Source organism: Pezoporus occidentalis, unplaced genomic scaffold (genome assembly GCF_034315485.1).
Source record: "Pezoporus occidentalis ecotype Australia unplaced genomic scaffold, CSIRO_AGI_Poc_V1 ctg183, whole genome shotgun sequence".
Classification (NCBI taxonomy): Eukaryota; Metazoa; Chordata; class Aves; order Psittaciformes; family Psittacidae; genus Pezoporus; species Pezoporus occidentalis.
The window spans coordinates 1,750,219-1,772,152 of NW_026913673.1; the positions used below are offsets into that span (position 1 = coordinate 1,750,219).

General features: G+C 49.5%; 1 long non-coding RNA gene across 6 annotated transcripts in view; it reads right to left on the bottom strand.

Moving 5' to 3' along the window:
* The window catches only part of LOC134162196 (uncharacterized), a 209,633-nt gene that overhangs the window by 66,210 nt on the left and 121,489 nt on the right, over nt 1–21,934 (bottom strand). For all 6 annotated transcript variants that reach the window (XR_009964238.1, XR_009964239.1, XR_009964242.1 and 3 more), the window contains exon 3: nt 20,261–20,354. This is a non-coding gene — a long non-coding RNA (uncharacterized LOC134162196). The remainder of the gene's footprint in view (nt 1–20,260; nt 20,355–21,934) is intronic.

The following is a 21,934-nucleotide window of genomic DNA, read 5'->3' on the forward strand; positions in this document are numbered from 1 at the left end:
TGGGCCATGACATTGAGGGAGGTGATTCACAGTCCGACCACGTGCAAAGGAGAGATAAAACCTAACCGTCCCGTTGGAGGAGGCACTGTTTGTGTCATTAATGCATGTAAAGCACTTTTGTGGTCCCCAGGTGGGTTGGGAAGTGTTGTTATAAAACTGGGACTAAATCCGAGATATTCTGCTCCTTGCCTGTAATGGGAATGAACAGAGCAACTGCTGAGCAGACCCTCTATGGTTCAAGTGATTCACTGCTTCTTTATGCTTTACTATCTTAGTGAGTAAACAAAGGGAAAACCAACTCTGGATGCCACAAAAACCAAGCTTCCTTTTGCCATAAGCATCAATTGTACGTGTTCACTTTGATGGGTACAAGCTGGGGAAAATGGGGAAGGGGCAGAGGCTGCTGCACACCTCAGCCACCCTGGTTTTCCTGTTTCTACTTCCTGCTGTTCCCATAACCCCATGCAGCCCTTCCATCAGCAAAGCCCTTCCTAGTGACCTGTTTGCAGGATCCTGCCGTCTCCTTTAACCCTTAAGGGGTTAAGCTGGTATTGCCTCACCTGCGTACACTTAACTAGTGGAGGCAAAGCAGTTTATGCATTAATGCTGTCTAGCGAGGCTGGCACCCAAGCAATCTCAAAGAGAGGGAATTCAGTGAGAAAGCTGGCGCTGGGAAGCAGGATGCTCCCAAATCACTTCAGCTGCTTCCCCTCCAGTAAACCACCGGTATAAACACCAGGAGCAGGCAGAGAGAACCCAGTGCTGGGCGCTCTGGAGGGGGGGTACCACAGGATGACTCCATCACCCCCCCAGCCCCATCCTGGCTGCAGGCAGCTCCCATTGCAGAGGATGAGGAGGCAGCAGCGAGTGCTGCCCTTCTGCTCCTGTTTGCTGAACAACCGCAGTGTGCAGCTTGGAGCTCACTGGTTAAGCAGCACTCATCATGCCTGATTTACAAAAGAAGGGGCATATTTCAAAATATTTATTCTGCCTTTCCCAGTTGGATTGGCATAAGCATGTGGAAATCTTTGAGGAATCAAACAACTGTTAATCACCTCAAGCTATTCCAGGCTGAGTTTGCTATGTAAGCTGCCGCCCTCTGTTTACACATAAGAAGCAATGACTCAAAGAATCCTATAGAGACTATTTTTTTTCCCCTCCTTTTTCACTATAAGGTCTGGCCAAACGGCTTAAAGGGCCCAGCTATTTAGTATTGGAGCTGCACCTCCTCGCCTGCCTCTCTGCCCTGTAATATCTGCATTTGTATTCAGCTGGTGGGGTGGAAGGGGAGGGAGAGGCTGGGGGGGTTCGCAGCCCACCCGCCTCGCCGTGCTGCCAACCCCGGGGCTGGAGGGACATGGATGCTTCCCATAGAACTGGGTGGAAAAGGGCAGTGCTGGATGTGTCCAGTGGCCGGTGCAGCATCCCAGCCGCTCTGGGAAACTGAAGGGGGTCAGATCCCAAACCCGCAGCAAAATTTCCCACTGAAAGGCACCACAAGTGGAATTTTGAGACTCAGCTGCTGCTAGGGGGGGGGATGTCAAGAGCAGAAGCAGCACCTCAGCTGTGTGGGTCAGACCCGCTCCCCTTTTCTGCTTTTCAGCCTTAGCACCCCTTTACCTCAGCATCTACCCAGGCAGGGTCCCAGCTCTGCTGACCCCAGATCCTTCGGCTCCATGCCCTGGGATGAGCCTTTTCCTCTGCTAACACCAGGCCTGTGGACAACAAACCCAGCACTGACCACGTTCAGTGCTTTTCCAATTACACCAAGCTCCAGCCTGCTCTAAAGCAAAGCAAAGCAAACCCACCCGTGCCCTGCTCCCCTTCCCTTTCATCCTGCTGCCAGCCAGCAGGCTGCGAGCATGCGCCGGGCTCTCCTGCACGCATGGCACTGGAGCTGAATGCTGATGAGGAATTCTTGGTCCAACCCCAGGCACTCATTTTCAAGTAATTAACTTGGCACCACCATAGCACACAGCAGATCCCACTCTCCCGACCAGGAGATAACTGAATTAAAAGGCCAGGTGTGGGATTATTTATGGCCAAACTTGCTTCTTCCCCACTCCCAGTTTTAAGTCAGAAATGATGATTTTATCCCCACTCTCCCTCTTCCCACCCAGCCTGGAGGTGACACGTTCCTTTGTTGGGGAGCACAGCACACGGGCTGCTGAAGTGGGAAGCAGTGCTGGGATGCTGGAGGAGACCCTAAGGGTGGCCTACAGGGCAGTTTGGGGGACAGCTGAGGGGTTTTTACCCGTTCTAGTCCATTGACATGCTGTACGTGACATCACCTATTATCAATTTTTTTATTCCTGAATTGGTGTGGAATGACTGAAATCCCAGCCATGCAAATGCTGCTGTGATGCTACTGCCCCATGGGCTATGTTGGAAAACTATTCATGGCTGCAAACCCTGGAGTTCTCTATATAAAAACCCAAGTCCAAGCAGAGGGAACAAAAAGAAGTGACAGACACACGTCTCCTGCCCACGACCCCATGCTCCCAATACCAGCATCACCCCTAATGATGCTCCAGCTGTGATTTCCGAGATACGCAAGCTGAGGTTCTATTCTTTACCAAACCTGGGACTTCTCATGCCAGAGCCTGAAGCCTCCAATGCAAATACACCTCTGCAGGCCTGCCAGGGCTGCTCATGGGAAAGGTGAAGCAATTCCCCAAGGTCAACAGTGGGAGAAAGACCTTGAAGCTTCCCTTTGCTCAGCCACTGGTGCTTTCCTCCTTGCTAAGCAGCCACTGAGCACGGAGCTTGGGGTGTGCTGCTTGAGGGCAGAACTGGGGGGAACCCGGTCCCCAAAGGAGCACACTGGACCATGCTGGTGCCTGAGCAGACCCCATGGCCTCCCCAGCCCAGGCTGGAGCCTGGCTGAGTGGGGATGTGGATGGGAAGAAACCATCCCTGCCCACAGCGAGAGGAGGAAGCCTGCGGAGCGGTGACATATGAGGGTAATGAGTGTTGACATATGAAGATACAGCCAAACTGAAAGCTACATCCTATTTAGCTTTTAATTTGGATGCTCATAGAGTGGATTCTGAAGCCCTGTTTCATCACGGCTCTTAAAACAGATCTGACTTAGAGGAAACAACCTGATGTGGAACTGCATTACTTACAAACTCGACTTGAATGCCACCACCCGCCTTCCTTGACAGCCACCCTCTGGAACCCCACCGCATGCTTGGGCAGGCAAGCTGAGCCCCTGGAAAAGCCATCCTGGCTTGGGAAACCCACTTTATCCATGGGAAACCCATGGATCTACCCCAAACTCTGCAGCTAAGACAAGTGGGGATGATGTGCTTACCTTAGCCACATAGGTTAGGGCCAGACCTGTATAACACAGAGGCACCTGTGGAGTCCATACTAGCATCCCAGCAAGAGCCACCCAGACCAGAGCCAGTCTGGAAACCCCAGCTATGATCACACTATCCTTCCCTTGCAAACCTCCTCTGGGCCAGCATCAGTATGGGGACTTCCTGAGCATCATTTTGAGTGCCAATGCCCAGGCAGAGGGCAGCTGCTGTCTCTGTCTCCCATGGGGACAGCCTGGGGCAGGAATTGCCCTGGTGCCCTCTGCTCTTCCTGCCCCACTGCTCCTTCCCGCAGGTTTTCCTCTCCCACTTTGCTCCCAGCCAACCTTCCAGTTACTGAACTTAACTGGGGAAGGGCAGCTAAAGGTTTGCGACTTGCAGCTCCTGCTAATAGCATCCCAGATCCCCCCCAGCAGGAACATCAGCCAGACTAAAATAACACCAACCATCATACGTTGCTATCTTCATCCCTGGCTTTGCTTTCTTCTTTCTACAACTAAATCCTGACTCGGAGCAGAGAAGAGGCCCCTGTGATCCCTGGGTAATGGCCTGCCCTCTATGCAGAGTGGAATAGAGTTAGAATGAACGCTCCAGAAACCCTGACAGCCCGTTTAACAAGGTGTCTAACATCCCATTTCCTCTGCACTTCCTCTCTCCTTAATCCTTTTATGCGAAACTCACTCAGGAGTAAGCACGTGTGAAATTGAGGACTCTCTAATACACATTGCTCGACACAGGCTCACTGAAATGGAGTGTCTCAGCCTTGTTCCGTCAAACAGTGCCAAGAGGAAGCTGACGTTAATCAAAGAGTCTTTTCCATGTGTCCAGGGCCTTGTGCGCCCACAGAGCAAATAAACAGCTTTCCACTGACACCGCCTTCCCAACACTTTCATCTCCTGAAAGCTCCGGATCCAGAGACACAGGAAGGGTGGAAACGGAGAGGAACAAGGAGCTACCCCGCACCCAGCTCCCAACAGCTCCACTACTGGGTTTTGGTTCTGCAAATAACATCTATTGGAAGCATGAAGCAGCCCCCAGGCTGCCGAGACCTGGAGCATCCGCAGCTCCGGGACATCCCTGGAGCATCCCAGGACATGAGCAATGCAGGGCATAGCTCAGTTTGGAGGCAGGAGCAAAGCATGCAGAGTAATAGAGAGGATTGGACTGAGGTCAGAGCTCAGGTCTCCCAAAGCTTGGGCTGAAGCTGCTTCAAGGATTATTCCCATATTTCCCATGACTTCCTAGTTCAAGCATCCCAGCTGCCAGGTTTGCTGGTGGCAGCACTGGGAAGAGTTTGTCAGTCCTGTGTAACTGTGACTGGTGCCAGGCTGGCCCTGCTAATGCCAAGGGAAGTTTATCCTGACATCAGGATCTATCATGGAGCAGCACAGAGAGGCCAAGCCCCTGCATGGGGCTCTGTGTGTTACAAGGCACCTCAGCACAGGTGACCCAGGGAATTATATGTATATAATATCTATATTATATATAATATTCATTCTAACTAGCCCCATTCTGCAGTGCAAAATGCTTTCAATTTCCCTCACTAACTTGGATTCTTCAGCAGAAAGCCTTTTCTTTTCTAGAATAGGGAAACCAATGCCAGGAAGGAAACCAACTGCCCTCCTCCTAAGTATTCCCAGGGAATACTTACACTATTTTCATGTGTATTTTTTAACCACAAGCCACATCCACTGAAGATGTGAGCAATTCACTCTTTAACACCGGGTACAGCTTCTATCAAGGGGATAATATGCTGCAATTGCAGGCAGACAGACTTGATCCAATAGGTCTATTATCTCCCCCCGTTACTATGATCCTGTCCTAATTAGGATCTCACACAGACCAGATACACCAGAAGTCAATGACAACTTCATTTATCCAAGGGCTTCGGTCTAGGAAAGCTGTCTGGTGTTTTTAAGTCACCATCAAGTAGGTATTGATTTGGAGAAGTCAGGAAATGATGCTTCATTTATGTGCTTTAGGCTGGAATTTGGGGTGCAGGTTATTGCTCACTGGGTGGCCCCAGGGCTGAGCTGGGGCTGTGGTTTGCAGGGTGAGCAGTTACAACACTTAGTTTCCCTCTTACAACACCCCACAGACTTTCTGAGGGATAAAATTCATGGTAAATCACAAACATTTGGATCAATAAGGGATGCAGGGGAGCGATCTGCATCAAAACCTCTGCTGGAAGAGGAGCCTGGAAATAGGGAATATACGGAAAGACGGAGAATCCCTCTAATTGCACAGTGGAATGCAGATTACAGACCTGGAGATGATGAGCAGTGCTAAACCCTGTGCCTAAAAATAAGCAACCGCATAATATAAACCCCAAGTGAATGAGATTCCCCTATTATCATCGCACTGTGTAAATGATCGCGTCCCTCCGGATTAGCCGATGGAGCGCGGGCTGGGGCCTGGCAGAGATAAGGCAGTTTTAATCTGCACACATAATCAGCTGCAGGGAAAATATAAAATGCTAATAACAAATTGGGATTCGGTCTAACAAGGATGCAACAAACACCAGCACCCTTTTCCCCTTCTTGCCTTTGGGAAAACCAAAGAGCCAGTCCCCCCGCTCCCACCACCAACCTCTTGGCTCTTTCTTCCCCTTACTTTTCCCCTTCACAACGCTTCATTACAACACTTTAGGGGGTGAAATCTTCCCACAACTCGCTTGGCCACCACTGTGCTCTGCCCCATACATCCAACTTTATGTTTTAAACGGATCAGTTTACTTGTGACTAAATATAGAGTGGATCTCCACATCCCTCGCTAGGTGGAACACTATAAAAGGTAAGTGGTACCATACATCATCTTAAAAGGTGGCTTATCTGGAGAGGAGGTGTAGGAAATACTGTGCGAGGGACTGTCTGCATCTGAGGCAATTGGATTCCATTTTTCCTCTTGAAATAGGGAACAGCAAGTTTGTGGCTAATGCCTGAAAAATCATGTCAAGCCATGAGGCAGGCAGTGAGGAACAGGCTCCCTTATCACGAAGGGGATGCTGTGCCAGCCAAGCCCAGGGCAGTGAAGTGCACAGGTTGAATCATTCCTAACAGTCCCCATCTACCCCTTCAGGAATGCACGTGTATGCCACGGTAGTGAAGATCCCAAAGCCCTGTTGACATGTTGGACCTGCCACTCGCAGCGAGGCAGCAGAGCCCTGGCCAAGGCCAAGAAAGCTCTTTTCCCTATTCAAACCAGCATCATGTCAAATAGAAAGGCAATTTTTCTTCCTAACGGTGACGATCCCAGGGGCTGTGCCTACGTGGCTGCACTGCTGAAGCAAGTCACATCCCTGGGCAGCGTGGGATGTGGAGCTGGGGATGCTCCACATGGACCTGTGCCGGAAGCCGCTCCGGTTATCGGCTCTAACCTGAATAAGACAAGCATTTCTGTGCTCACCCCTTTAGCAGAGGGACTGCTCTTTCCTCCTGCACAGAACACCACTCCGGCAGTCAAACCCATCCATTATTTAAGCTTTACAAAACATCGCTGACCAGAATTAAGAGATATTTCACCCAATTTCTGCCTCCCCCCTCTCCACTTAATGCAAACAAACCACAGGCACATGCTCTCCTCCCAGACCCCAGCACAGCCCCATCACTGCATTCAAGTGACCCGTGGTCCCTGATGAGCTGTGTCACTGCTTGTCACTAGGTTCCAGAATCAACATCCCGCCCTGAATGGGGGGTAAGATGCGATTGTGGTGCTGTTTTGATCCCCTTTGCTGTGCAATGTGGACTATGCTCTGTATTAGGAATCAGTCCTTTCACGTACATTGGGAACACCCCCTCCAACGCAGTTTACAGAGACGTTACTTGCAGACCAAGAAAGGCTCCTCTGTAGCATTTAAAGCTCATTCTTCCACGTCCTCACAAAGTCAAGGCTCCGTGGCAGTAAAGAAAATCCAGCATCAACGCAGAGATTTGGGGTTAAGCCACGAGCTGCTGCAAACCACATAAGCCCCAGTGACAGTGTATTTATTTCCTCCCCACACCTCTGCTCAGCCGCTGCAAACAGGGCAGATTTCCTATTACACCACCCAGCCAAATCCTGGGTATTGGGCAGGGAGATTATTGAACAAAAGTAAGTGATAAAAGCACGGGCCACAAAGATGTGTTACAGTGTTTTCCTTTGAGGCAAAGACAAAGAAGACACTTTGCTGTTTGTTGTGCCAGAGAATCATCTCTGATTGTTTGTGTCACGGTGGCAGATAAGTGCAAAGGAGATAGATGTTCTGTCTCCGAGGCACAGTTCTCATCTGTATAGTATGAATTTATGCCTGCTGGTTGCAAGCCTCATGATTCAGAGCTGTATATGACTGTGAGCCGAGCAGGGGAAAGCCACTGCCTCGATGCCTGACGTTGATCTGCTTCATTCCCCTTGTCAGTCGGCCACTGAGCAACGTCCCCTCGCATTAGAGTCACCCACTCCTCTTGCCCTGCACAAGGGGCTGTCCCGCTCCTGCTTCAGTCCAGCTCATCCCGCCCAGCTCTGGCAATGGCCTTGCTTACCAGGGAGGTGCATTTTCCATTCCCTTCCCTTCCCTTGTATTCCCTTCCCGTAGTCTGGGATTCCTTCATCTTCCCAATCCCCAAATCCAAAGCCATTTCTCTGCACAAACCAAGCACACAGGCTGGAAAGGAGGAGGATGGTTTGGGGAGGTGGCCATCCCTGCGCTCCAAACCCCATTCCCTCCTTCCCATTGCTCTTGGCCACCACATCCAGCTTTACAGGAGTTATCTGCAGCACAGCAACACGCTTGGTCTGGATTTCAGGAGTCCAATAGCTGCCTGTTTGAGACTTAAGTGTTCACTGGGGCACTATCAAGATAAATATATAATCGAAATAATTATATTCCAACTGAGCTGAAAGAGCATCTTGGCTTCAGCATTCCCCCATTCATTCAATACCCTGTTAATGAAGTATACCTTACAGGGTGCTCTGAGGGCTGCCAAAACCAGGCTTGGAGAGGTTAATGAGGCAATGGTAAGTTTTCTTACACAGCATATAACTGTAGCTGACATCTTAATGCACAGACAATTAACAAGGATCAGATTTGAGCCCAGAGCTCTCACACCCTTTTGCATCTCCCTCAATGGGCTTCACTTCCTGGTGCAACAGGAGCTGTACTCAAAGCTTTGCTGCTCCTCACTGTCCTTCACCTTCCTAACACCAAATGGATGAAGCACCCTGTTCCTCCCTTACGCTGCTCCTCTGGGACATGGACCACATTATTCCTTCCCCCTTCCCAATCTCCTGGCCAGTCCCTCTCGCTTGTAGGACCCTGAAGAGGTACATGACCTTTCAAATGTGTTTTTACCACAAGTATTTTCTAAGAGAAGAGGAGGATTAAAACCAGCATTGATTATTTCAATTCTATGCTTTCAAGTCCATTTACAGGGGCTTGGAGGTTACTTGAAAAGTGAAGGGTGATGGAGAGAAGCCGTGTTAGAATAGATGAGCAAAAACATGTCCCCAGCCCCTGGAAGAAAGTGTGAGCAGAGAAAGAGGCAGAGAGAGATGGGGAGACTGAAGAAGCCCTTTCCCTTGCTGACCAAGAGCTGGGAAAAGCCTGTTCTGAAGATAAACTCCTTCAAAGCAACAGCATCTCGAGACCATCTCCCATTCTCCCACCCGAGCCAGGCCCTGGGAGTGCTCCTCCCCACGTGGAGGTCAGTCATGCCTTCAGGAGATGAAGATGAAAACCTCTGGGTTCTGATTTTGTTTGGGTCCCTGAACAACCCCAATTTCCCCCAGCTGCTGATTGCTTCATTTCATGCTCCTCTGAAACGGAAGCAGTATCTCAGCTCATCTCCTTCCCAACCCTGCAGGCAATTACTCACACATCCACCCCTCCCTGCTGCACCAGTGTGGAGGGACCAGCCGGAAAGGGGATCCCGGAGGAAATGAGCTTTGCTCCTGTTACTGGACAACCTGGAAGGGATGGGAAATGAGGCCCAAGCCCACAAGTTTAATTTTCCCTTGTGATGATCAAGGGACTTCCAAGATTCCTTTTGGTACCTCTGAAGTTAGAGGGAAAACAGCCAGAGCCAAAGACAAATGAGACAGTTCAGTGGAGGCTCAGGACCTCACCACAAATCACCCTCCCCAGGGAAGGTTTTACTGCAGGAGTTTCTGGGTTAACCCAACACAGGAGCAGAAGCGCTACCGACCCCGAGAGCCACGCTTGCTTTGTGCAGTCAGTGGTTACCTGCCACCTGCTATTCCTGAAATGGGATCCAAACCCATTCAGCATTCCATAGGGACCCCCATTCCCCTGGGAGTTCTATGAGCAGCAAACTTGCTCCCTGTTTTGGGTCAGTAAAAGAGCGATGCAGCAGTTGCTTTGCTACAAGGCTCATGTCGCCAATGTGAAGGACAAATCCTAATTCTCACGTTCCTGAAGCAACCCGCTACCAAACACACGTTAAAACAAGGAGCCAGGGCAGAGCTAAAGTCATGTGCTTGGTTCCAACCTCTCTTGGGGTGATCTTATCTCTAACTTTCCATTCCCATGTTTCCTTTCTGTTGATATATCGCCGCAATAGCAATGTGATGGTCTGCGGATAGATCTGAACCCTGGCATTCCAATAGTGAGATCTGGAAGAAGCCCAGGAAATTCCTCAAGCCACAGTATATAAAATGGGGCACAAGTAACCCTGGACTTGCCGAGTCCGTGGGAACTGGGAGGTATCTGGGTCGCTAAGCCCCGAAAAACAGCACTTCAGTCCCAGTCTTGCCATGTTCCCTCTGTAAATCACTGAACCTGACTAGACATCAATTCCCCACACCTGCAAAAGAGAGAGCAGTGCTTCCTTCCTGTGGAACCCCGCTAAAAATGCCATCTTCTCACACGTGTATGGCACTGGGCAGCCCTCATGCATCCCAGAGAGGAGTAGGGATGGAGAAAATCAGCAGTACATCACCACCCCCTTGGGTACCATTCGTGACTTCTCGGGGAACTCTGCACCTCTCTCCATGGCACCAAGTTCCTTGGAAAGGAGACGTTGTCTCCTGTGTCATGTACATTGTCTCAGAAGATTGATTCTCCACCTGTAAAAGTGATCTACATTCTCCTTCCTCTCCTGGATGCCTTAGTCAAAAGAGAAAATGGATCTTTTAAAGATACATGTATCCATCACTATTATTTACATTCTAATATGCGTCCGCAGCTCTGCTCCAACAAGGGAAATGTAAATCAGATGGACATCGTTCCCCAAATGCCCTAAAGAGCTCCATTCCCCCCAAATTAGAATAGAAAATGCTCTTTTAAAATGCACCTTTAATATGTAAAAGCTGCTGCATCCTGACTCTAAATAAACCAAACTTGAGCTACATGCCAAATATCTTAGATAAAGGACAGGTAAGATGGTAGTATCTGGCCAAGGAATCGGTCCTAAACAGCTATTTATATTAATGCAAAGAAGGTACAGTGTTCTTCCTCTTGATATATGCTGCAGTGGGATATAGTTTTGTCCCACTAGTGAGAATAAAAACGTACAGTTCATGATAGGCAAAGTCACATGTGTGAGATAAAAAGCTCCAACTATAATATATGTCTTCACCATGTATTCTCTTCAGGATTTTCTTTAGATCTTTGGATGACAACAAGAAAACACTTACTCAAGGTTAGACACTGCTCTCTGGGCTTTTTAATAACCATTCCCTCTATCCTGGGGGATTGCGTCCATGAAATAAGGCAAACTCGACTTCAGTCGCCGGCCTTGCAGAGACAAGGCAGAATCCTGTGTGCCTTTGTTCCTGCTTTGCTGTGCACGCAGATGAATGCTGCGCAGGGGCCCTGGGCCAGGGCATGGGGAGGTGATGGTGATGAACAGCTCTGTGCTGGTGACAGCAGAGCCGATGGGCCCTGAGGTGGGAGCAAAGCCCTGGCAGGGGATGCCCTGCTGAACACTTGTGCCTGAGCCCCTCTCTGGCTAATGCAGAGGCTCCATTAGCCACCAGGTTCTGAGGCAAGTTCTGCCTCTTCCTATTCCCAGGGTCTGGGGACTCACCATGCTCACTAGAGACAATTCCATGGCCCTTGCTCAGAGGTGAAAGCCCCTGCCCTCTGCAGCCAGGCATCCTCTCCCCATGGGTACAACGGGAGCCCACATGCACCTCACATCCCCAGGACCTTTTCCAAGAGCAGGAGCAGAGGCTGCCTGTGCCCTGGGCATTCACTGACTTGGAGGGGGAGCATCACCACCTTATAAACACTGTCAGATTTTACAGACGACCATGAAAACTAGCAGTTGCGTTGCTCATACTTATTAAAAGGAGACCCATGCTCGCAATAAGACAAAAAACTTGGTTTAAAAGCACATCCCTCCCATGTACCTCTGGCACAGGGCTGCAGCCGGAGCTCTGCACAAGCTTCTTGGCCAGCCAGGCTTTTCCTAACAAAGGCAGAGACCTCTCCCTCCCAGCAGGCTCTGATACATCTGCGGTGTCACAGCAGTATATCACTGAGCAGAGATGGTATCTGCCCCGTGCCCCGCTCGGTGGAGCTCAGGCAGGTCCCTCGCCACTGATAGCATCTCCCTGATGGAAACGAGGGGAGATAAAGCAAAGCAGACATGCACCGAGCACAGCCCCGCTCCTCCCGGGCCATGCAGCACAACCAGGCCAGCACAGGGGACACCTCTGCTCCTGGGAGGAGGATGGGGTGCACTGTGGATGGAGGCTGAGCAGGGCATTGCATTGCTCCCCTGTATCTGGGGCTTCACACCATGTAAAGCCCAAGGGCACACACATACGAGGCACAGGCATGCAGCCAGGGGCCAGCCTCACCTGAAAACCTGTATCTTGGCCATAAGACTGGTCCCTCAGCCTGGCTTTTGGGGTATTTTGTTCTCTGGCCCTTCATGCACACAGTCTGCCCTCTGTGGAGTAAACTCCCGAAACCCCGCATCCCCAGGGACGCAGGAAACATTTTACCTTGGAAGCTGAAATTTGAGTACATGGCACAGAGCAGCTCACAAGCCAGTGGATCAGAAACAAATCCCAACCCACCTATGGAGCACGTGGCCACCGTTTGCTGCTCCAGACCTGGCTTGGCTTTGGGAAGAGCTTGGCTGTCTTTGCCCCAGCAGGATGTAGCCATCAGTATTCCACTGCAATTCAAATGGATGTTAAAAGGGGAGCTACTGAGCTACCCTCTTTCTGCAGCTCAGGCATCCTTTAAGCATCACCTTGCTCCTAACTATCCCGGTGCACCACACTGCAAATGCTCCCCCTTTTTTTCTCTCCTGCTGTCAACTGATAAACCCATGCATACATCCTCCGACTAGTGGCTAGGGCTTTACACCAAGAGGCACAGTGTTATGATATGCTCAGCTTGATATTTCTTCCAGCCCCAAAACAAAGCTTAATCAGGCAGTAAGAGCGGTAGGGAAGTATTCTGGGATGGTTTTCCTTCTGGGTTGCTGCTTTTTGACACATCCCCTGGTCCAGCAATAACACGTTCTCGACTTTGCATTAAGAAAGACATTAGCATGAGAGGTTTTGCTACTGCATGAAAGGAAGGGGAGCGCCTGGACACTTGAAGGGAGGAAGGGCAGTGCAAGAGGCAGCCACGAGCCCTGAGGTGGGGATGGCCACAAGCTCCTGCCCTGTCCCTCTGCTGCAGTTCTGAGCTGTGCAGTCCACCAAAGCCAACCAAAACCAACCAGCTCTGGCTGGTATTAAATGCATCAGATGTTGTCTGCCATGTAACCTAGCTGCGTGATGGAGCAGTGCATCGCACTGCACCCTGCATCCCACCCCCATGCTGGCCTAGGAGACAAGTCAGAATCCACCTTTTATATTACAGCCTCTGCTTATTATTATCATCACTAAACCTGGTTTGTAATTCAACCGCATTAATTGACTCAGATCCCAGTGCTCAGGGAACAAGGAAGCGTGGTGAGCCATGGCTGGAAAGCAACACCCACACAGTGAATACTGGGATGCTGAGTGGTAACACGGGCATAGGCCCAGAGCTGGGCACGAGTGACAGCCACACGCTGCTGGGGAGCTCAGCATCTCCTTCGACTGCGCAATAGATGATGCATTAAACCTCCAAATCCATTAAAATCTAGCCAGCTGCCTACATGTATCCATGAGGATACAGTCCCGCTATTAGAACAAGTGTCCAGGTATTACCGTGACGACCCTTTAGCTGTAAATGACCCAGGATAGTTTGGAAGACAAAAACAATTTGCTTCCACTCTTTACTTCTTTCTGCTGTTCTTGACCCTGTGAGCGTGCAAACGTTTGTCTGCGCCCCGGCTCGGAAAGAGATGCTCTCATCAAGGAGGAGTAAATCACAATAACAGGGAGATAAACCTTCCCCGGAAAACCATTCCCAGCCCTTCGTTCATTTATTTCTTTATTTATCTCGCTCCCTGGCTCTGCGCAAGCCTACATCCGAGTGCATAAATTGTGGTGGTGGCTGACGAGCGTCCCGGGCTCCAGGCGAGCATCCCGGCTCCGCTCCCGGCTCCGGCGGGGCGGTCGCGGGCCACGTCGCTGCCGTTTCCCTTTAAATCTAACTCAGGTAATGAAACCGCGCAAGAAAATAGTGTGGGTGCATCTGGGAGCAGTAGAAAACAGTTAGATCTTCATAGAGCCATAAAGAAGTAAACAGTAGGCTGCTATGAAGATCTATGGGACCCCGCAGTGCCATTGTCTTCAAAAGGAATTAAAAACAAATTGCTGAGGGCCAGCACATAATTTAGAGACTCACGGCAATTTTATGACTTGCTAATGTTCCTAATTACATGCCCGTGAAAGGCTTAATTAATTGGGGGATGTAGCAAAAAGTGGAGCCTGTGTTTGTTATCATGGTTCCACTGCATTGATTTTAGTGCCTATGGAGAATTTAGGGCCTCTTTATTTGCACAAAGAAAATGCAAGTCTCTCGAAAAAATGCACATTAAGATCAACCCCTCGCTGCTATCTAATATACTTTCCTCTACTTAACCAAAGTGCTTGTAATCATATTTTGTAAATGTTGGTGCTGTTAATTGCATTGTGAGAGAAAATAGGTTCCGCTCCACTGGTCATGGAGAATTTTATAAAGTTCTTTCCCTGCTCCCAATTCTGAGGACTGCGAGAGGGAAACTCATCACAAGTTGCTGCATGGGCAGGGAGCGGGTGATGCTCTGCTGCTGCCTATGTGCTGGAGGCATCTCCCGCAGGCACCTGGCTCAGCTCTGCCACCTGCACCTTAGCAGGGCTGAGGTTCACCTGCATCCTTCCACTCAGGATGCTCTGGCATGTGGAAAAGGCTCTAAACCTGTTTGTGCCAGGGCAATTGTTAACCCTCAGCCCCCACGCAGCCCTTTGAATGTGCTCGTTGTATTCTGAGCTCAAGGGGTTGCTGTGACTTTCTAGAGAAAAGGAAATCTTATGACATATAAGCCTATGTTGCAATCCCTCTTCCCTAAAATGCCTCTGGGATCAGCGCATGGAAGGCACAAAGTAACCATCTTCAACCAGACATCACTTAATACTGAAGAGCATAAAACCACACAAGGAAACACACAGTGCTGTAGAGCACAGAAGCACTGCGGAGCTTTGGTGCATTGGACACGACACTGCTGCGTTTCTCAAGGCTGGAAAAGACATTTGCACTTATTCACATCCCAAAAAAGCAGAATAAGAGCATAAGGAGTTTAAACAACTCCATCTCCCATCTCCCAGCTCGCAATGAGAAACTAATGCAGGACAAAGACAACCACAGAGCAGCTGAAAGCACCCATCCAGAGTAGGAAAGCAAGTGGGGAGGTGGATGGAGCTGGCCTGCAATTATTCCAGGAATGGAAAGCCAAAGCAACAGCCCCTGGATAAAGAAACCTTCCTGCCAAGGCAGCACTGTTTGCCTTTCCTGCTTCGTCTGTTTATCCATGCACCCAGGAAGAGAGCAGGGCCGGGTGTGAGCCCGCATGCACGAGCAGTGTTAGTGCACGCTGCTCCGAGAGGATTTACGGGCAGTGAGGAAGCATTTCACAGGGCACTACAGGGAGGAGTGTGAGTATTCACAGGGGGAACCCATGGGCTGCTGTGTGCTGCCCAGTCACATCCCTGGCTCCTGTGCTTGAGCCACTGAGCATCACTGCCTGCCCTCACCCAGCACCTGGCCAGGAATCCCTGCAAGCCTTAACTGCACGGCTCCTTCGCAAAGGAAAACATCACAAATACAGCTGAACATTTCTGCTAAGTTGCCTGAATCCAAATCTAGATTACATTAAAAACCAAAAACAACAGAGATAATTTTTACCATCTAATGCTTTGGTTGAAGGCAAAATCTCTCCACAAAAGGACACACAGCCAGAGAGCCTGGTCCAGATGAGCTCTCAGTCTGTCCATACAGCAGGAGCAGGTATCCAGAGGAAAATTAGGAGAACAGCTGTGTCTAAGCTGTGAGGGCCTGACCCAGCAGCCAACCAGCCTTGAAAGCCAACTGAAACAGAGGCAGTAAACAGCAAGAGACAACGCCAGCTCTAGCATCCTTCTATGTCCAGACAGGGAGGATGGTGCCGCTCAAAGACAAACATCTGGAACAGCAGTTTTGATCGGGACAATGCTCCTTGCGATCGATAATGCCAGGAGTGCAGGATGGCCAGAAGGAGCCTGGACAGCCCCTTGCTGCCTTCAGGTACCTGCATTTCCATGCAGTGAGGAGAGAAAAGGCCAGGCAAAGCCAAATTTGTCTGTTGCTCTTGAGAAAAGGAGACATCTCTCTCAATATAGTTGGTGCTTTGACGATAAGACCTTTGACAGAAACATGAATGCCATGAATACTTTGATCTCTATTCTCAGAAGCTTCAACAGCAATTATAAGTCAAGAGGGGTGAATATGGGCAGCAGCTAAAGCAATGCCCCGGAGGGTACTGATGCAGTAATTAGAGACAAAACTCAGAGCATCTCTGCCTGCACCATGCACAAGAACCAAGGAGGAGGTGGGCCGGGGGAGGCTCCATGTAAAAAAACAACTCTTATTCTTCTGAGAGACATAAAATCAACATGACTTTATACATTTCAAAGCCAAGATCTTCAAAGACAGGTAAAATGCTAATTCTGCTAATGTAGGTTTTTATGTACATGCTCTGAAAAGGTAAAGCAAATTAATCACCAGCTTTACCCCCTAATATATATCTGTGTTACAAATATATTACAGCATGTCAGATCTGAGGAGATATATCTGAACAGCGGTGGTTAAAAGAGCATTTCCCTTTTCATGCTCTAATACAGTTATTTTGATCTTTCAGTCTTCATATTTTTTGTTCTCATCAAAGGAATGATGGTGCCAGAGATTAGGATGTTATTTATTTCCCTCTCACTGTCCTACCCATGTTAATCACTTCTAGTGTCAACAGCAGCAGCGGTGCCGGCAGTGCCCGCGCGAGGCTGGTCTTGCCTCTACCCTCCTCCTGCCTCCAGCATCCCTTGGGGTCACCTCCAAAACCACCCCGACCTTCATGGAAATGCTATGCAAATGGAGGGCAGGGAGGGGATGGAGATGCCTGTGGAGCAGAGGGATGGTGTCGGGAAGGCACAGCCCTACGCCTGGCTCAGCCTTCTGCATCCCAGAGGTGGTTGGGGAAAGCATCAGGAGAACAAAACGCGGAGGGCATGGCAGCAGGGTGTTAGGCACTGCCAGACATCCCTGCTCCAAATTATGCACAGCCTGAAGGGACATGGGAAAGAGAGGACACAAAGAGGGAAGGAGGCACAGGGACAGGGGACCTGGGTGTTTCTGTGTGTCAGGACACAGTCCCACGTTCCAAGGTTGATTTCAGACACCTCCCAGTGAATTTAAATCTGTATTTCCATGGCACATCTCTGTTCAGCCTGACCTCACCCCTCTAACAGGAGCACATCCCAGGTTTAGGCACATAGGGAAACGCCTCCACACCACATTACAGGCTTGGCTTCAGGAACATGCATTGTGTCCAGGCACTGCAGCAACTTTTTCCCCCAGGTTCTCCATGCAGAGACCTAGGAATTAAACTCCTGGCTCCAAGAGACCCAGGGCTCCAGGCTGGAGCCCAGCATGACTCCCTACCCGAAACCAGACACTGTGAGGGGCAGACAAAGGTGGGAAAGGGATGCGGGATGCAGCCGAGAGCTCAGCTCCACACTTCGATCCCACTGGGGAAGCTGCTCAGCCGAAACACCTACAGCCCTGGAGATTAATGATCCTGGTTCCTCTACATTCAATTACACCTCGGTCAGGACAGGCAGGGCCCAGAAGAGTTTAGGCTGTCTTGGGAAGTGCTGAAATTTGCTCTGGGAAAACAACCCAGAGAGCCTGATAGCATACGTGTGCTCATGACACAGCCGCATCACTCCTACCCTGTAGTTAGCATTGGTTCCACTGTGCCAGCGTCCCCACGTACCACCACAGCCAGTGTTTTGGGCACACAGTGACTCCAGTTTGAGCTGTGTCAGTTCACCCCTGGCTCTTAAGGCGGCCTTGTCCCAAAGGGTTTTGCTCTCAGAGAGCAGATCCATGTGGAGTTTGCCCCTGGAGCCAGGGCTGCAGGATGGTAACTGCTGTCAACGCTTTGCTTTAAAGCACCATGAGAAATCCCAGAGTTTAAAGCCCAAGCCAAATAGCTGTTGGCCACATTTGCAGCTAGCTGAGATGAACAGAGGAATTTGTTACAAGAGGAAGATGGGGATAAGCAGGTACCTCCAGAATTATTTGCAGAGATTAAGTGAGCAGGGGCACTTCGGGCATAACTAATCCTTGCGAGCCACGGAGCAGGAGCAGACTGCAGGAGCTAATGTCTTTGAGATAGGTTAAACCAGTGACATTGCCCACCATCAGCACTGTGTTCCTTGCCTTGAAATTGCTGACACTTACAGGTTTGATGGTAACTAGACTGCATAGGGGCACCTTTGCTTTCACATCAGATCTGCTGACATGAACAAGAGTCGATTCAGATGGGCATCCAAACATTAAAGTCCTTCCCTATTTCCATAAAGTGATTGGCAGGATGCCTACTGCTAGCGGCTGGTAGCGCTGCTGATAAATGGCATCTTGATAAAAACTTTTTGCTGTTTTAAGAGAGAGGGGGAAAAAAAAGCATATTCTTATTGTAATTCCCTCAGCTGCTGACAGATGAGATGGCTCATCTCGAAAAATTAGATCCCTGGTATCTTTGCTGTCTGCAGATAGAGAAGACAGGATCCAGAGGCTGGGATGGGAGCATGGTGTGCCCTGCTCTTCTGCTCCCCTCCTGTGTACTCCCTGCAGCGGCACATCTCCCCCTTTCCTTGGCACTGAAAATGTACACCTGGGTACTCAGCAGAAAGTACCTAAAATATGGCAAAGGTTGTCCCTAGGAAAAGAAAAAGGGGTTTTCCTTTCCTGGTCTTGAACTCCTGAAGCTTTCCAAGGAGTCCTGCAGGTAAGATCAGCTGGAGGAGCTGAAATCCAGGGTCATTTCTAAGACACAGAGACCCGACCCATGGAACCAGCTCCTTCCGTAACTTAAATGTTAACAAATGCATAATTCTTAGGGAGGAAAAAAGGAACTTCACAGGTCACTTGCTGCTGATTCCCAGCTAATCCATCAGTAGATCAATGCAAGTAAAAGAGAGGGGGGAAAAAAGCTCATTTTAAGCCCTAATAATAGTATTATTCAGTTTTTGTAGTTTTTATAAGCACTTAATTCTAGGTATTTTTCTTAACTAAAGGTTTAAAAATGGCTTTTAAAATTAATCTGAATGTTATAATGGGAACTTTTTACCCCCTGAGATCAACTGTCTCTTTCTCTCCTACCTTTGCATTTCAAGTCATGCAAAACCCCATGAGCTGGGAGGCCCTGCTAGGCTCTCTGGCACTGCAGGCACTCTACGCACATTGTGGACCCAGATCTCACCTAAAAACAGATGCAGAGCAGGTAACACCTATTGCCATTTATTACTATTTATTACACCCTCTGGTGTATGAGGAATGAAGCTGCACAGGACGATGCCAGGGTGGGGAAAGCTCCTCCTGCTCCACTGCTGGGGACCAGCCAAGCAATGCCACATCAGCCCTCACCCACCACAGCCATACCTCCCATCCTTCGCAGGACACCCACAATGACGCAACGAAGAGCAAGAGCTCCATAAAGACTGAAGAGGGAACAGTCAAGATTTCTGGATGATATCCCATTCTCCTGGAATTTGCTTTAAAATTCCTTAAATAGCTTTGAAAATCTCAACAACAATAAACGGAGACTGGCAGAGCTCCCTCTGCCTCATGATATCACCCACTTCATTTTCTTATATAAAAGTCATCTAATCATTCATGATGCACCAAAGGATAACACAAAGGGTCCACAAACATTCCCTGCCCGTCCAACAGCCACAGACAAGGACAACACAGTAAAGCCTCAAAGAATCAGTTTGTTGCTGCTCAGAACAACCTGGGTGCCTACAGACAGTAACCAACCAGCAGCAGAGCTCCCTTCAACCACGCTGTGATTTATGGAGCTGCTGCCCTCCCCTTCTCCTTCCTGCCTCAGTGCTGCTTCCAGATGTGCTGCCAGCTGTGCGACACCAGCACTGAGATCAAACTGAGACGTCTGACTGCCAAGCAAGCAGCTCTGCACTCTTCCCAGCAGTGGTGCCAGAGCCCAACCTTGGCCTGCACCCAACAAAGCAGTGCCTGGTACCTGGCACTGCCCACGCTGGCAGAGCAGCACCAGTTTGTAACCACAGCTCAGAGACACACATCATCAGGAAGACACCATGATACAGGCACTGAGTGCCTCCAGAACCAAGGCACGGCAAATCAGACCAACCAGAGTCTCCAGGCTGCTCAAGGAGAGCATTAACATGCTCTCCATCCATTTCTGCTTGCTCCTGGAGACTGCTCAGGGCTCCTGAGGTTGGCTGGCCACAAGTAACACCATCATAAACGCAATTAAGAGCGGTGACATCCCTACCTTGATTCCTGTCATGGTCCGCTGGAAGTTGCTTTGAGAGCTGGGGCTTCAAACCTGCTTCACCATCGGGTGATCTGACATCGTGGAGAATTTACTGTGGAAACAAGAAACCCCACAAGTGTGAAATGTGACTGTCGATAGAGTAATCCCCAGCAATCAGACCAAATTAATTGTGTGAACATCATTGATCAAACCTCCTTAATACATTGGGTTTGTAGAAAGCTGGAATGTAATTTCATTACCAATCTGCTTCATCCTAATGAAATCTCTAATAATACTCTACTTTTGATTTCGGGTAAGAAGAGCGTGATAGAAATTTTCTGTTGCCTCTCCTGTAAGGTTTGATTTTAGTGGTTTGCTGCAATAGGAGGGATACTCGTTATATTTGGCAATCTGACATTTTATTAGCAGGGGGTTGAATATAACAACGCAGATAAAACCCCAGGAATTAGCAATGAGACAAACCCTCCACAAACAGAACTGATGTCGCAATTAAGGGGGTTAATTTTAAAGAAATGGATTTATTTCAGGAGGGGTGAGTTAGGCTTTATTTTTGTGAAGTTGTAGCTGATTTTCTGACCTAAAGTGATTTAAATAAGCCAAGTTTGCAGCTCCTTTTGTCCGTAGTTCTCACAGAACAATGCTGGAGTTCAACTGCATGCGAGAGGCACCAACATGCCCACATCTGTAATGGGTAGAGTAGGGTGAGAAGACCCCAGCCCTACCCACGTCGGCGGCAAGGCCATAACCAAGATTTCCCCCTTTGAGTCAGGTTTCAAAGGAGACCATTCAGCCTTTCAGAGTCCCTTGTGTGGGTGCAAAGAGAAGGGTTAGAGGTTAATCCAATTGGGAGTGACGGAGCATCAGGTAGGTAACTAAATGGTGGTGGTTGGGATTTGCATGAGTGGGGTGCTCCACGCGCCCAGACCCAGCCTGTGCTATCTGGGACTCCCATCCCAGGATGAAGAGGTACAGATGGGTCTCAGCACTGCCCCAGCATTCCCAATCTCCCCCTGCTCTGTTTCCAGCAGAAAAGCTCCTGGATTACAACAGAGAAAATACAAGTATTACAAAAGAGGACCAGAAGGAATCAAACAGATAGACCTAAGGCTTCAAGCTGCAATCCACCCGCCCAGGGATGCTGTGGTCACACATCCTGTGAGACTGGAGCCTCTGCAAAATACATTCACTGAGAGCAGGGGACAAGCTTGGAAAACTCAACTATTTTGTTGCTTTTTCTACTACTGAGTACTGAAAATGAGCAGCGCTTGTCTGCAGCACGCATGAGAGGGCAAACCCTGCTCTCAGAGCACCTGGAAACTACTGATGGCTTGCCTGGCAACGTGTCTGGTGAACAGAAATTGCCTCTCCCTGGCCAGAGTCCACACGCGGTGGGATCTGCATTTAAACACAGAGGATGTGCGGGATGCAGGCTGGCGGTTTGTAGGGTTTTGGGGCCCCTGCATGATGGGACGGGACGTGATGAGCAGACAAGGGAGCACAGAGCACGTGTGCTCGCTGCGGGAAGGTGATGCTCTTTGACTACTGAACTGGTGCCTATCTCTGGTATTTCCATTTTCAGCAATCTGATGTGATTTGGTGATTTATTCATGACTGGTGTAGTGAAAAATTGGAAAAGGCTAGCAGGATAGCCATGGCCTGGAGATCCAGCGT